This window comes from Camellia sinensis, chromosome 3 (genome assembly GCF_055761805.1).
Source record: "Camellia sinensis isolate YWXY chromosome 3, ASM5576180v1, whole genome shotgun sequence".
NCBI classification, from domain to species: Eukaryota; Viridiplantae; Streptophyta; class Magnoliopsida; order Ericales; family Theaceae; genus Camellia; species Camellia sinensis.
This window is the reverse complement of record NC_138963.1, coordinates 25,797,515-25,814,598: the sequence shown is the minus strand read 5'-3', so window position 1 is coordinate 25,814,598 and position 17,084 is coordinate 25,797,515. Positions and strand designations below refer to the sequence as shown.

The following is a 17,084-nucleotide window of genomic DNA, read 5'->3' as shown; positions in this document are numbered from 1 at the left end:
GATTAAGTGATGCTTAATTAAATTATTGCTATACATAAATTGAATTATGGACTAAATTAGTATTGGGGGTGCAAATGGGTGTGGGTGTATTGAGAAATCTGTGTATGTGTGTGTATGTGATGTGTTGGAAATCAAAGGAGAGTGCACGTGTGCTATGTTGAGGTCAAGAAGTGAGGTGTGTGTGTGTGAGTGAATGTATAACCTGCTGAAGCTCAAAAACAAAAAGGGAAAAGAAAGGAAGCAAGAGAATGGTAATTAGAGATCTCAAGAGTGTAGAGAGAGAAACCCACTTTTGTGCTAAGAATTGAAGATGAGGTAGAGAGCTAAAGAAAGAAAAGCTAAGAAAGTGAAGGATTGAAGAAGAATTCACCAAATTGAAGATTAAAGGTGTACGGGAAAGAAATAAATCTTCTCTTATAATCCTATTGACCAAGTCCACTCTCCTTCGTACGTCGTCGCTTTATCACCTGAAAATACAAACGTGAGCTAGCCGGCGGGTGTGTGCCGGAAACCTCTCCGATGCCTAAGTCAGTAAGCTTGACAAATAAACAAAAGCTCTGTGTGCTCAGAAAGCAAAATTGTGTGTTATTTCCCCGAAGGTGATGTTTTGTGAGCTTTTATAGGTTTCGTGTGGCACAATCCTAGTAGGACTTCTACCCCTCCATGCAGAGTCCTCCTAGGATTCATACTCCTGAGAGATAATGCTTATCCTTTAACACCCCCCTCACTGCTTAAACCAAGTGAGATGGTTTTTACCATGGCCGAATTCCAACATGACCGAAGTAATCATGGCTATGCTGAGCCTCAGAGTAGGCCGACCTATAATTAGTTCGGTTCTTACTTTTACTCCTCTTTATCTCGGTGTTCTCATGTACAAACCATGGTGTGTTTAGACCGAGCTACCGAGTAGCAAGGTTCTGACCGTTCTAAACATAATACGTCACGACCGAACTAACTCTGAGACCGGCCTAACTCCAAGTCACTTCCGGACCGGAGTAACTTTACATTTCTCTCGGGCCGGAGTAATCTTTTACCTCTCTTGGGCCGGAGTAATTTTACGGCCTTTTTACCTAGCCCTTCGTACTTTGGGCCATAATGTCCATCTCATAGCTCGGCTCAATTTTCACCAAAATTACCCTCTTAATTGCCCCTTAATTCCATCTGCACAACATGATTGGGATTACTTGTCTGTCGGCCAAGCTGAAGGTTTCAAGCCTTTCCAGCCGAGCTAAAGAACCCTTTAGCCTTTCCAGCCGAGCTAAAACTCTTAAGCCTTTCAGCCGAGCTAATTTTACACCGGGCTCTGCTTGTCCGGTCAAAACGTCTCTTTAATCACAGCGACTGAATCGTTTCTCCTTCCCAGGACACGTGGCACGCTCTGATTGACTGAGGACGGCTGTCACGCCGTCTTCGTACTTCGTGAAATTTGAACAGTCCCTCCCTTTTTCCTTTACCTAAAAACGAGCCTCTTCATTTTTTCCATATTTTGCAACTTCTCCCTCTATGTGCCTCTACTACTTCTTCAATCTTCTGAGCTCGTGTTCTTCATTATTCTTCATCTTTCTAAAAGAGTTTGTGAACTGTTGCTTTTTGCTTCCATCTTCTGCTCCTACTTCCTCATCTGGTTAGTATTGTACATCTTACTTGCTCTGTTTGTTTTTGTATTTGTTCTACGCGTTTTGTTTTCTGTGTTTTCTACAAACACGTTTTTCCGTTTTGCTTTGCTTTGTACTTCTATGGAAAAAACTTATTAGTAGAACGCATGAGTATATGAAATATCCTGAAGAAAACTGGTTTTTGATCCAAAATTATGATGCAACCGAACTAAGATACTGTTTAAGCTAGGTAAAAGTCTAGTCAGCTTACAACCGGACTAACACTTCATGTTCACACTAGTAGCTTTGAATAAGTCAAACCACTTCTTGATAGACCTTAGCCGTGGTAACCAACCGAACTAAGTTTGCACTTAATCACACTGAAATACCTGAACTCCAACCGATCTAGGCCTTTGGGGCTAAACCAGCTTTCTCAGTTTTTTAGATGGAACTCAGAAAGCTGCCCCTAGACGATCAACCAGTCAAACAGAACCGTTTCCACAACCGAGATATCTAGACGCTTGCCAAGCCCGAACTAACAAAGCCCTGCTCAAACCGAGCTACCAATCACCTTGCAGAAACCGAGATAAGACCTGTAGCATCCACATAGCCGAAGTAGGGCTCCTATTTTTTACTTTTATTTTGTAGCACGGTCCAATGATCTGTGCTTAACCCCTCTGTTTTCTACTTTGCAGACTTAGGTTGCCCAGGCACTCTTCTGCGCGCTCAACCGAGCTTCTGAGAACAATTTTTGGACCGAACTAATTTATTCGTAATTTATACAATAAATGGAGAAGTATAGGTATCTAGTAGACACTCTTGGCGGCCTAGCCGAATTCAGAAAAGACTACAATATACCTGATGACGTCCACCTGATTTTAGCCGAAAAGGATGTCATACCTTGGGGCAATGAAGGCTTTGTCCCCTTCACCCTTTTATCAATTATTGAAACCGGACTACGATTTCCAGTCCAACCTCTGATTTGTGAGTTTCTTAGGCAAACCAGACTATGTCCAACCCAACTGTCCACCAATTCCTACCGTATAATAATGGGTATAGCCGAACTGAACCGCCAAGCCGGTCTCAACCTCGGTCTGGCCGAAATCTTTCACCAATACTCCATTGGTTCGAAGGAAGACGGCTGGGTGTATTATCTTAGAATACACCGTCGTCGTGAGAAAATAATAAAGAATACACCGAATAAAGACTTAAACGACGACGATTTTTTCTGGGTGTCTGGGAACTTTGAGGACCACCAAGCCCAGATTCCTGGCCGAAGGATCAATTGGAAAAAAGGAGAGCTTGGTATAATTACTTCGGTTTTCTTGCGTGCTATTTTATATTTCGGTTTTTTAAACTTTCAGCCGGACTAACAGTTCTTCTTTCGCAGATTCTGCCCACCTTCACTCTTTATACAGCTACCCAAATTTAGCGACTTTACGCGCCGCACTACGGTATCCAAAACGTAGTTGGGCCAAGCTGCTAAAATTTGAGCTGACCTATAGATACAGCGGTCGTCGAAAAGCGAGAATGATCGACTTTCTGCTAGAGGAGGCCCCAGAACCGGACCCAACCTTGCCAGAGATCAGACTAATCCCACTAACCGCTGAAGAAGAAATGGCCAAAAGAAACAGAGTCAGGGCCCTCTTGACCGAGACCAACAGACCCGAAGTACCGCTACCAAGTCAAACGCAGCCTGCCGTTGTAGCCCTTCCTTCTCAACAGCCTTCTTCATCACGCCCCTCTAAGTGCGCCCGATCTACCCCGATCGAACAACAACTTGTGGATGAGGACGAATCCATCCCTCCACCAAGTCCTCAACCTATCCTTCAACCGGAGCAATCTGACCGAGCTAACTCCTCCAAATGGGCTCCAGTTCTCACCTTTCAAGACCGAAATATCCAGGAGACTGACTCGGTCGTTGCTGAGAAGGATCACTTGATGGCTTTCAATCTAGCCAAGAGTGTTTGCCTTCCGAAAGATATGGAGCACCACAACAAGCAACTAAACACCGAGCTGAAGGCCATCCGGTCTTCAACAAAATCAATGATCCTGGTAAGTGGCTCTCCCTTTTCTCTGTCCAACTTTTCCCAACTGTCAGTCCGGCTAGAGAGAGTCACTACTCTTGCAGGCCATTCAGAAGAACAACATTGCACATAAGAAAGTGCTGGAGCTCCGCAAGACAACCAGGCATACCATGGCAGATGCCGAGGCAAAGACAGCCGAGCTTGAGCAAGCCAAGAAATAGATAGCCGAGCTACAATTCGAGAACGGTTGCTTGACCGAACTTGTTAGCTCGGCTGAAGCTGAAAAACAAAAAATTACAATAACGGTGAAAGATAAATACTTGCACGAGTTGGCCAAACTCGAAGGCAAAAAAGACGTCGAAATAGCCGATCTGAAGAAGAAGGTTGGTGATGCCAACGCCCAAGGTTTCAAAGAGGCGGAGGGCCTCTACATTCCGCAGTGCGAGGGGGCGAAGGACTTATTCTTTAAGTGTGGCTGGAGGAGTGCTGTGGAACAGCTCAGCTGTGGGCCTAAAACTGAGGTCTACAATGCTCTACAGTACTTCATTCCAGCCTCACTAGCGGAATATGCTGCTTCGGTCCAAGAACAATTTCTGCAGGATTCAGATGATGAAGACGATGAAAACGAACAAACTGTTACTCCGGTAGTCAATGAGCAAATCAACGATCAATCAGCTCGGTTGGAGGCAACGGTTGAAGACCTGACTGTTGAGCCATCGACTGATATCGTTTTGCCAGTTGCTAATGAGACTGATCTTCTATCTGCAACCGGTGTTCAAGTTGATATTGACGCCGAAATTGAAGACCTTTTCAGTTGATTTTGTACTTTTCTTCTTTGTTACTTTTTGCTTCTTGTAACCGGGCTATGGCCCCTCCTTTGTATTTGATTTTTGATGAATGAAAATTTTCTTGAACTTATTTCGGTTGAACTGTATGTTTGTACTTGTAATGATTTTTCTATGATATTTCACTTCCAACTTTTATCTCGGTTTTAGCTGGTCAATCTAACTATGCTTACTAGCCAACCACTCCTTAGCTGACATAATTACTTCGGCTGAGGAGTTACAAAGAGTTAAAAGTCAGCCAACCACTCTTCAGCGATACCCTTACTCCGGCTGAAGAGTACAAAAAGTTGGTTTAATCCAGCCAACCACTCTTCAGCCATATCCTTACTTCGGCTAAAGAGTATAAAGAGTTGGTTTAATCCAGCCAACCACTCTTCAGTCATACCCTTACTTCGGCTGAAGAATATAAAGAGTTGGTTTAATCCAGCCAACCACTCTTCAGTCATACCCTTACTTCGGCTGAAGAGTACAAAGAGTTGGTTTAATCCAGCCAACCACTCTTCAGTCATACCCTTACTTCGGCTGAAGAGTATAAAGAGTTGGTTTAATCCAGCCAACCACTCTTCAGTCATACCCTTACTTCGGCTGAAGAGTATAAAGAGTTGGTTTAATCCAGCCAACCACTCTTCAGTCATACCCTTACTTCGGCTGAAGAGTATAAAGAGTTGGTTTAATCCAACCAACCTCTAAGTTAGTTTTTTCAGTCAACTTAGAATAATGTTTGGTTATTCTGACCAAACGTCCTGCAGCCTGGATCCTTATCCTGGGCTTAAGAAGGGTGTTGGTTTAATCCAGCCAACCTCTAAGTTAGTTTTTCTAGCCAACTTAGAATAATGTTTGGTTATTCCGACCAAACGTCCTGCAGCCTGGATCCTTATCCTGGGCTTAGGAAGGGTGTTGGTTTAATCCAACCAATCTCTAAGTTAGTTTTTCAAGCCAACTTAGAATAATGTTTGGTTATTCCGACCAAACGTCCTGCAACCTAGATCCTTATCCTGGGCTTAGGAAGGGTGTTGGTTTAATCCAGCCAACCTCTAAGTTAGTTTTTCCAGCCAACTTAGAATAATGTTTGCAATATTCCTAACTTCATTAAAGCTAACCTTTACAGAGAACAACTTATGCTGAAAAGAATCGATTTGTTTTATTGAGGAAAGAAAAAATTACACGTATTTGAAAGAGGAAAGCTAAAAATAAAATAACTTGAGATTGGCGGTGTTCCATGGTCTAGGGATTGCTTTGTCGTCCTTGTCTTCTAGGTGGTATGCCCCTTTGCCTGCTAACCCAACCACTTTGTAAGGACCTTCCCAATTAGGCCCTAGCTTGCCATCTCCTGGTATTAAGGTGTTTCCCATCACTTTGCGCAGTACCCAATCTCCGATCTTGAATTGTCTTGGATGTACCGTTTTGTTGTATTTCCTGGATAACTCTTGTTGGTATGAGGCAATGTGAACCAGTGCTCTTTCTCTTCTTTCTTCCGCAAGGTCGAGCTCCAATGTTATGGCTTCTTCATTTAAGTCGGGATCAAAATTTTCGCTTCGAATTGTGGGGAAGCCAACTTCCAGTGGGATTACTGCTTCCATTCCATAGGCTAAGGAGAATGTTGTTTCTCCTGTTGATCGTCGAGGTGTGGTGCGGTAAGCCCATAAAACATGAGGAAGTTCTTCCGTCCACTTGCCTTTTGCCTTTTCTAACCTTTTCTTCAGTCCATCCAAGACAACTTTATTCGATGCTTCTGCTTGGCCATTTGCTTGAGGATACACTGGTGTAGAATTATAGAATTCTATCTTGTACTCTTCACAAAAGCCTCTGAAGATTCTGCCGTCGAACTGAGTGCCATTGTTTGAGATTAGGGCTTTTGGTATTCCAAACCGAGTGATGATATTTTGCCAGACAAACTTCTTACATCTCTTTCCTTGATTGATGCCAATGCTTCTGCTTCCACCCATTTTGTGAAGTAGTCTGTTGCTGCGAGAAAGAACTTCCTGTTGCCGGGTGCTGTTGGAAGTGGTCTTACTATGTCCAAGCCCCACATTGCGAAAGGCCATGGGCTAGTTAATGGTAGGAGTTCTCTTGCTGGTTGATGTATTTGGTGTGCGAATTTTTGGCATTTCTCATATTTCTTCACATATTTCTCTGAGTCTGCTTGCATGTATGGCCACCAGTATCCTTGTGAAATGGCCCTGTAAGCTAGCGATCTTCCTCTTTGATGGCTTCCTCACACCCCTTCGTGTATCTCGTACAAGAATGCTTCCACTTTGCTGGGGTGGACACACTTTAGATAGGGTCCTGAGAACGACTTTTTGTATAATGCCAAAGATGGGGAGAGCCAAAATCGCTGTGACTTTGCTCTAATTTTGTTGGCTTCTTTCTTTTCTTCCGGTAGGACGCCGTCTTTCAAGAATAGTATGATGGGATCCATCCATGAGGGGCCTAGTTCTGTGCAACATACCTCTTCTGCTTCGGGGTCCTCAATGTTTGGTCTAGGTAGGTAGTCGATCAGTAGTGGATGAGGGATGGAGGTGTCTGCCATTGAGGCGAAGCCTGCTAGTTCGTCTGCTCTGCTGTTCTCCTCCCTGCCTATCTGTTCTATCCTCACTACTTCAAATTTCTTGATTTCTGTTCTGACCAATTCTTGGTATTTGGCCATCCTATCATCCTTTGCTTTATAGTCGCTAGAAATTTGGTTTACCACCAGCTGTGAGTCGCTGTAGACCATTAATTCGGTGGCCTTCATGTGGTATGCTGATTTGAGTCCTGCTATAAGTGCTTCATATTCCGCTTCGTTGTTCGATGCTGGGAAGCCAAGGTTGATTGCTTGCTCCACAACCAGGCCGTCTGGTGAGATGAGAACTATGCCAAGTCCTGCACCATGCCGGTTGGATGCTCCATCCACAAAGAGCTTCCACATCTCACCAACGAACAACTTCCAGCAGATGGAGGGGTCGGATGATGTCGTGGGGTCAAGAATGTTGCTGGTGTTTTCTTCAAGGTCCATGCTTGCTGTCTGTCCCTCACTATCTGATTAAACCAAGTATTTATTTGTTGGTGAGTCTTGGTTTATTAAAGCTTGGTTTGTTTCTTCCTTGCTGTCTTTAGTTTGGTCTGCCTTAAAGTCTGACTGAGTGCCTTTTGCTAGAGGTTGCGCTATTCCGGCGTCAACTTTCATCCCTAGTTCGGTTGTATCAGTTAGGTCGACTGGGCAGATATGATGACTTCCTGGAGTAAATTCTACGACGAAGTCTGCCAAAGATTGGGCCTTTACTGTGGTTCTAGGTTGGAACTTGACGTCGAATTGTCCCAGCTCTACTGCCCACTTCAAAATTCGCCCAGAAAAGTTCGCCCTCTCAAACAAAGCTTTTAGTGGAAAAGCTATGAGGACAACTATGGTGTGGGCGTGAAAGTAGTGTGCCAATTTCCTGGAGGCCATCATTAAGGCTAATGCTAGTTTTTCCAGTGGCAAATACCTTGTTTCGGCTCCCAGCAATGTCTTGCTGACATAATAGATGGGCAGATGTTGAATTCCTTCCGCACGGACCAACATTGCGCTAATTGCGTGCTGAGAGACTGCAAGGTATAGGAAGAGTTCTTCTCCTGGTATTGGGGTGACCAGCAATGGTGGAGAGGACATGTATTGTTTCAGGCTTTCCAGTGCTTGGTCGCATTCTTCTTCCCATTTGAACTTGGCTTTTAAAGCTTGAAAGAATGGTCGTAGTCTGTCTGACGATCGGCTTATGAATCGGTTGAGCGCGGCCGCCATGCCGGTGAGATGTTGTACTTCTTTTACTGAGTTTGGTCTCTCCAAATCCTGAATTGCTTTGATCTGGGAGGGGTCCGCTTCTATACCCCGGTTGGTCACAAGGAAGCCCAAGAATTTGCCAGATCCTACACCGAATGCACACTTGGATGCGTTGAGGCGCAACTTGTGCCTCTTTAGGATTTCAAACATCTCTCCTAGGTCCTTGAGATGGTCATTTTCATCCTTGCTTTTGACCACCATGTCGTCGATGTAAGCCTCCATCGTTCTTCCTAACAATGGTTCAAACATCTTGGTGACCATTCGTTGGAATGTTGCCTCTGCGTTCTTCAGGCCAAAGGGCATGACCTTGTAACAGTATAGTCCTCTTGGAGTTGTAAAGGATGTGACCTCCTGGTCTGGTTCATGCATGGCGATTTGGTGGTAGCCTCTGTATGCATCCAGAACGCTAAGTCGGTTGTGCCCTGCCGTTAGGTCTACCAGTTGATCTATCCGTGGTAGAGGAAAGTTATCTTTTGGGCACGCCTTGTTGACTGTTTTGTAGTCGACGCAGACGCGCCATTTGCCATTCTTCTTTGGTACTACAACCGTGTTGGAGATCCATTTTGGGTAGTGCACCTCTCTAATTGCTCCTACCTCCAACAAGTTACCTACTTCTTCCGCCACTATTTCGGCATGGTGAAGTGCCGATCTGCGAGTGCGCTGAATGACTGGTCTGGCGGATGGGTGGACATTGAGTTGGTGACAGATGAAGTTTGGATCAATGCCTGGCATGTCGTAGGGTGTCCAGGCGAACACTTCGATGTTAGAGGTTAAGAATTCCAAGACCTCTAATCTCTCAGTGCTGGACAACGACGAACCGAGCAAAAAGAACTTATCCGGGTTCTTTTCATCTATTTTTACCTCTACCAAGTCCTCCACTTCTTTCTGATCCGCCACTTTGCCGACATCTGTGAATAGCTCATTACTCTCAGGTTCTTCCACCGAATGAACGTATCCTTTGGCAGCGCGGCTGCCATTTACCGTGACGAAGCATTGCTTCGACATGATCTGATCTCCATAGACTTCTTCAATTACACTGGTGTCGTTGGGGAACCGCATTACTTGGTGGTAGGATGACGCCACCGATCGCATGGCATGCAGCCATGTTCTGCCCAAGATGATGTTGTAAGTGGAGGGGACCTTCAATACCCAAAACTCCACTTGTTTTGTCACGCTTCCTGCTCTAACTGGAAGGATTATTTTGCCGACGGGCCATTCTGGCATAGAGTTGAATCCAATTAGGGGTGATACAGCAGGCGCCAAGTCTTTGTCTTGTAGCTTTAGTTGTTTAAATGTTTCGTAGTACATGATTTCACATGAACTACCCTGGTCAATCAGAATCCGCTTGATGTCAAATTCCTTGACTCGGAGAGTGACGACCAGGGCATCATTGTGAGGGTAATATATCCGTTCTAAGTCTTTATCCGAAAAAGACATGACGTTTGTTGCCTCTGTCTTCCCCTTCTTGGTGGTAGGTTGGGCACTTAGCACCTCTCTTAAGTGTTCAGCCTTTTTGATTGATCCTCTGAGCTCGTATACACGCTCAGGTTCAAAGACCCCATGTATCACATTGATAACGCCTCGAGGTGGGGCGTCGACTGGCATCCCGTTGGGGTTATTGTGATCCTGAGGAGCTGGTTGCGTCCCTCCTTCAATGTACTTATCTAAGTGTCCTGCTGCCACCAATTCCTCCAGGTGTTGTCTCAATGGCGTTCAATTCTCAGTGCGGTGCCCCTTTTCTTTATGGAAGGTGCACCGCGATCTTTCGTCGTAGTCTTTCTGTGCTTCTCCCAACTTGGCTGGCCACTTGACGAAAGGCTCATCTCTTATTTCGCTTAGAATCCGATATATCGGTTTCTTGAATACCGTGGTTATGGCAATGCGAATTCTCAACCATCTTTTATCCGGGTCTTCTCCATTATCTCATCTGCCACGTTCGTTTCTGTTCTGTCGGTCTACTGCATTGACCTTCGCAGAGGTCTTCTTTTCTGGTACTGTGGTCGCCCCAAATTTTGCTTTGGCACGTGCGCCATCCTCTTCTACCCTGATGTGTTGATGCACTCTTTCCATCAAGGCTTCCCTGGTGAGGGACGGCGTCATGGTGATTGAGTCCCTTAGTCTGTTCCTGACTGGAAGGCCTCTTTTATATTGTGCAATGGTGAGATTGGTGGGGCAGTCTCCAATCTGATTGAATGTCTCCCAGTAGCGACTATTGTAGGATCTTAGGGTTTCTTTATCGCCCATGTCGATGGAGAGCAATTGGTCAATCTCCACCGGGGTTTTAGTGTTCGTTTGGAACCTTGTTACGAAGGCCTCTGCCAATTGTGCCCAAGAGGCTATGCTGCCTTCTGGAAGTTTCTCGAACCAAGTTAAGCCTAGGTCACCAAGGCTAGATGGGAAGAGTATGCACATTACGGCCTCGTTTCGCCTGTATACAGCCATGACCTGGCGAAAGTGGCGAAAGTGGGAGTAGGGGTCCGTCTTCCCTTCATATGTAGTGAACTTGGGCTGAAGGAAGCTTGATGGTAGGGGCACGTTTTCAATCGCCGGAACAAACGGCGAAGTCTGCAGCCTTGATAATGCTTTGTCTGTTGGTTCGTAGGCAAGTGCGGTATTGGCATTCTAACCTCGACGCTTCCATGCGTCCGAGGAGCCAACCGCTGTAAGGCAAAAACTCTGTGTGGATCCCGTGCCCTGGTATCCTCCTTGCATCGTGCTTTTTCTTCGAGCACGGTTCGTAAATCGGATGATCTGGGTAACTCCGTTTGTCTAGATCTGGTTTGGTGGTTATGTGAGGGCCAATACGTGCTTCATTCAGTGTAAGATCTTTCAGATTTCGTCCTCTCAGACCTGGAGTGACGAGTTCTGGAAAACCTGGATTGAGTATCGCCTGTCCTGAGGCTTTTACTCTCTCCTTGCGAGGGTGTGGTATTCCTGCTACGATTTTCTGAGTGGCGAGGGGGCGTCTTATTTTTGCGCCCCTCTCCTGTCGCCACTTCTTTTTTCTTCATCTGGCGCTTCAAGGCCTCCATGTCCGCTGCCATCTTCCTTATCAATTCATCTTGCTCCTTCACGCGGTCCTCCAGAGTTTGAGGATCAATCCTGCGCCTTTACCTGTCAGGACTTTGTGAACGAGAGTGACGGGGGCTGTGAGTCCGTCTCCCCCTTGTATCCCTCCTGGTGTTATGTCGTTGGGACTCCAAGTCCGCCATGGGAGGGACAGAAGGTAATCCCTCACGCCTTGCACCCCCATTTGGAGTTTGCCTGTCGATGGCGGATTGTGGCAATTCTTCAATGTGCGCCATTGTTTTTAAAGAGGAGAAGCTTTAGTCAAGAGGTATTGTTCTGTCTGTAATTCCCACAGACGGTGCCAATTGTACGAGAAAGAAATAAACCTTCTCGTATAATCCTGTTGACCCAGTCCACTCTCCTTCGTACGTCGTCGCTTTATCACCTGAAAATACAAACGTGAGCTAGCCGGCGGGTGTGTGCCAGAAACCTCTCCGATGCCTAAGTCAGTAAGCTTGACAAATAAACAAAAGCTCTGTGTGCTCAGAAAGCAAAATTGTGTGTTATTTCCCCGAAGGTGATGTTTTGTGAGCTTTTATAGGTTTCGTGTGGCACAATCCTAGTAGGACTTCTACTCCTCCATGCAGAGTCCTCCTAGGATTCATACTCCTGAGAGATAATGCTTATTCTTTAACACCCCCCTCACTGCTTAAACCAAGTGAGATGGTTTTTACCATGGCCGAATTCCAACATGACCGAAGTAATCATGGCTATGCTGAGCCTCAGAGTAGGCCGACCTATAATTAGTTCGGTTCTTACTTTTACTCCTCCTTATCTCGGTGTTCTCATGTACAAACCATGGTGTGTTTAGACCGAGCTACCGAGTAGCAAGGTTCTGACCGTTCTAAACACAATACGTCACGACCGGACTAACTCTGAGACCGACCTAACTCCAAGTCGCTTCCGGACCGGAGTAACTTTACATTTCTCTCGGGCCGGAGTAATCTTTTACCTCTCTTGGGCCGGAGTAATTTTACGGCCTTTTTACCCAGCCCTTCGTACTTTGGGCCATAATGTCCATCTCATAGCTCGGCCCAATTTTCACCAAAATTACCCTCTCAAAAGGTAAGGATTTCAAGCTTGAGTTTTGTAGAATCTTTGTATTACACTTGAATTAAAGATGAGTTTGGGTTCAATTTCATATAATTTGGAAGAAATTAGAAAAAACAAAGATGAAGAAATTAAGGTTGGTTCATAGTTATGGAAATTAATTATTTTGGGTTTCATGTTGTGATCTTGCATGAAAATAAACCTCATTGTTACATGCATTAGCAAATTAATACTCTAATTACAATATGTTTCATGGATTATGAAAAATCTAAATTAATTCAAGTTCATGTTTGAAGAGAAAAATGAGATGTTTTATGAGAATCAAGTTTATGAAAATTTAGAATGTCTGATAAAGTTTTGATTTTATAATTAGATTTTTAACCCATGCATGTAATGTAAGTTAAGAAATTAATTCATAATTTAAAGATTATAAGTTTGTGATTGAGTTTTGGTGTAAATTAAGAGTTTAATTATGGTTTGAGCTTAATAAGGTAGAATTGGTGGGATTTTGATAAATGTTTCATACATGCAAACGATTTTTTAAAAGAAGGTTATAACTTTGAATTCATGTTTTGAAGGAAAATAGAAAGAACTTGAAGTCAATTTTATGTAATTAAAAAGAAAATGAGAAATTAAAACTATGTTCAAATTTATGAAAATTAATTATTTTGAGTTTGACTTTGGAATATCATGCATGAATTAAGTCTAATTTCTACATGCATGGACAAGTTCTACAAGTTTTAATATATTTAATATTACATGCATCATAAATTTCTAATAATGGATTTCATGTTTTGATGAAATAAGAATTAAGCTTTGGAAATTATGGGTTTATGAACAATGAGCTTAATTTATAAATTAAAGAAGTTTTGATGTAAATGATTTAAAATTGATCATATTTTCTTGACTATTTAAGAGTTTGTATGTTTTAAACAAACCATGTATGAATCCAAGTTTTGAAATTATTTTGAAAGCTCAATTCAAGTTTTAGAATTTGTGAGTTTGGAATTGGGCTTGATATGAAGAACATGAATTGAGTTGAATGTGATGAATTTGAAGTTTGTGTGTACATGCACGTAAAGGATTGTCATAAGTTTGGATATTTGAGTGCAAACATGCATTTCATAATGAATTGAAGGCTATTTGGCACATGCAAGCATGATAATGTTGAATTTTATGAAGTTGATCATCAATTGTACTGTTTAAGTTGAAAATGAAGCCTATATTTAAGTTGAAAATTAATTTGCATGGGCTTTGAAGTTATGAAGTGAGTTTGATATGATTCAAGTTTATGAGATGAATTTATGTAAATTTGAGATTCAAATCTTGTAAAATTGGCCCTTATATTCATGTTGAAAGTTATATCTGAGTCTCATGATATTAATTACATTGGTTGGAACTAAGTTTGAAGCTCAAACATAAGCTGGAAAAGAACCCAGAATTTGACCTGTCCGCTCAAGCGTGGAAAGTCCCGTTCAAGCGTACCCTATTTTACTAGACTCCTTGCTCGAGCGTCAAAAGTCTCGCTCAAGCGTAATTTGCAAACAACCAGTACTTTTGTAGACCAAAGGGGTCCGCTCGAGCATAGGGCCCTGTTTCAAAAATTTGAAAAGATGTTTTATGCTTCGTTTTCTGTTCTCTTTCATTTCAAAGCACTCTTAGGCATGCATTAAACATTGTAAATGAATTAAAGAACGTGAAAAGAGCCTAAGAATGTTAAACAAGTTAAAGAACGGGATGAATTGTAATATGACCCAATGTGTTATGAATTATGTACGGTCAAACGTAGAGACAAATCAAGCACCAGAACATTGTGAGTAATAACTTAATAAAGCTATGTTCAAGTTAAATTATTTTCGGTATATGAAATAAGATCTGTTGAATGGAATGTCATGTTTTTTACTATGAATGATTGTCCAACAATAACAAGCATTTATGACATTATGCTATGATTCAAGTATGTTACAAATGACATTAAGCTATGATTCAAGTATGTTACAAATGGCATTATGCTATTATTCAAGTATGTTACAAGTGACATTATGCTATGATTCAAGTATGCTACAAGTGACATTATACTATGATTCAAGTATGCTACAAGTGACATTATGCTATGATTCAAGTATGTTACAAGTTCCCGGTACCAGAGGTTCCTTATGGAACTGACAAGCTATCTGTACCCGGCTGGAGGTTCCTAGGTGGAATTGACAAGTTTACAAGTTCCCAGTCCGGAGGTTCCTTTATGGAATTGACAAGTTATCCGTGCCCGGCCGGAGGTTCCTCTATGGAACTGACAAGTATGATCTAAGATGCTTGTAAATGATCTGTTAGTGCTAACCAATGAACCATGTATGATCGAACATGAATTCTGATTTCTGTATATGAATTGAATAAGAATACGAATATGAATCTATTCTATGTACAAGACTCTATTTCTGTATGGACATCATTCAGTAAAATCCTTACTCTGTTATTATTCACTAGGCTCCACCTCACTGTATTATTTACGTATGTAGGTGATCAGGCGCGTGACCAAGCCTAGAGCTTCTTCCTGGATTCTGTTTTGTCAGCCAGTCTATGTGCCTCCTGTGGAGGTTCCAGATATGTCTAGCGATTATGGCTAAGTACATAAGTTCAAGTTTTGTTTCTTGTTTGGTTAAACATGTCTTTGTTTATTTTGTAAATAGGGCTAAGTCCCTTTTTGTCTAATCTATAAATATATATATGATGACGTAAGAATGATGTGTAAATATGTATATAAAAATTTTCAAATTTTGCTGTCTCATATAAGTCTGCACAGCTCAATGGATGTTGTATATTTGTTATTTGCTTCTGCTAGCCCCTAATATTATGTTAATATGTCTTAGAGGCCTTCGATAATCCTAGGATTACTGGCCGGTTACGATGCTAAACCTATGAGGGCGGGTTTGGATCGTGACACCTGGGGATCAAAATTGAGTTTCCTTGATAATGGCCAGTTGCAATTTCAGCGTGGATAACATTAGGTTTTAGAGCTTTGCATATTAATTGCACACCGTTGCATATTCCTACAGTAGGGTCTATGTTTTTTAGAAGCATTATTGGGCAAGATTGTTTGAGTTGTAGTTGGTGGAGAGGCATTCCATTTGGAATCAAGTTGTGAAGGAATTCTTGTAGGTAGTTTTCTTGTTTGTCATTTGCCACTTTATCAAAGCTAGTATATGTGTTTGTACTTCCTGGGAATTTGTCCATCAAGACTTTATTGATTTTGTCTGCAAATTCATTCTTAGGAGTCAAGATGGCTCGAGATGTCAAGTATTTTGATTTGAATGCATTTTTAGTGAAATCTGGATAAATGTGTTCAACCAATGTTAATATTGGATTTGAACCCTCTTTTGTGCTGATAATCATGCATTCAGGTATTGTGATTAAGTCCTCATCTATGTTGTTGTAAGTTTCATTGTCGATGTCTAATAAGAAATCAGAAAATTGAAGATCATGTAATGCTCGGATGTTTTCTGTTAGACGAAAAATATGAAGATGAGGCCAGAGTGTTTGATTCAACCAAGCTGTTGTTTATGCATTCCTCACGAGTGGAACGGGGACTAACATGAAGAACTTGTCGAAAATCACCACCAAATACTACAACTTTTCCAGCGAAGATGGTCTCATTTGAGCAAACATCACGTAACATTGCTTCGAAAGTTTCAATTATTTGTTTCTTTGCCATAGGCGCTTCATCCCAAATGATTAATTTTGCTGTTTGAATGAGTGTGGCAACTACACTTTGTTTCCCAACATTACAGCCGATTGAACTGTTGATATCTAAAGGTATTTTGAAGTGAGAATATGCGGTGCGGCCACCAGGTAGGTTAGCTGCAGTTATTCCTGTGCTAGCTATTGTTATAGCTATAGATCCTTCTGAGCGTATAGCAGCTAGCAATGTTCGGTACAGGAAAGTTTTTCCAGTACCTCATGGGCCATCAACGAAAAATCCACCTCCTATGTGTTGCTTTATGTGATGCATAATTAGATCGAAGGCAGCATGCTGTGCATTGTTTAGGAGGAGTTTCATATGTATGTCTTTTTCTGAAATTGGGATTTGTTGTTCTGCCTCAATTTCCTTGGTAGGTTGTTTCGTATGATGGAGCTTTGTTGTATGCTGGGACGTTGTAATCTATAATTTTCTTGTCCATTGATTCGATGAAACTTGCAATATGGTCAAGCGTGATGTTTTGTACTTGTTCTACTGTGAGTTGTAGATTTTGTATGTAGTCTGCTGATAGAGCATCATAAAATTTCTCCCACAATGATCTTGGATTATTAGGTTCGCAAAAAACTAATAGTGTTGCAAACAGATGCCTCAGCGCGAAAGGCATTTGGAAAACACTTGCTTATACATGGCATTCTTCAGTGGCATTGTCTTTCTCAAGCAAGAATCATTTTTCAACGGCTTCTTTGATTGAGGAGCATATTTGCCCATCTACAGTACTCAAGTTTATGAAACTTGTAGCTCCTTTTATGTGTGTTAGAAGTATACGTAGAAAGTATTGTTCTCCTTCAGAATGGTTGGACGATACATCTTTCCAATTGTTCCATGGTTTCCAATATTGATCTTGACCATTCCAAACATAATGCTCAGGGACCATTGCCTAGTAGATGTGTTTGCGTTGTTCGTCGCAAAATATTCAGTGAGCATAGTTCTAGAAGCACGCCCAGATTG

The 17,084-nt window shown here is 42.4% G+C and overlaps 1 long non-coding RNA gene across 1 annotated transcript; it reads left to right on the top strand.

The window, feature by feature from the left end:
• The first annotated feature begins 253 nt into the window (after positions 1 to 253).
• LOC145820937 (uncharacterized) lies at positions 254 to 15,161 on the top strand. The gene is made up of 2 exons (XR_014362979.1): positions 254 to 387; positions 14,899 to 15,161. It is a non-coding gene; the product is annotated as an uncharacterized LOC145820937 (long non-coding RNA).
• The last annotated feature ends 1,923 nt before the right edge of the window (positions 15,162 to 17,084 follow it).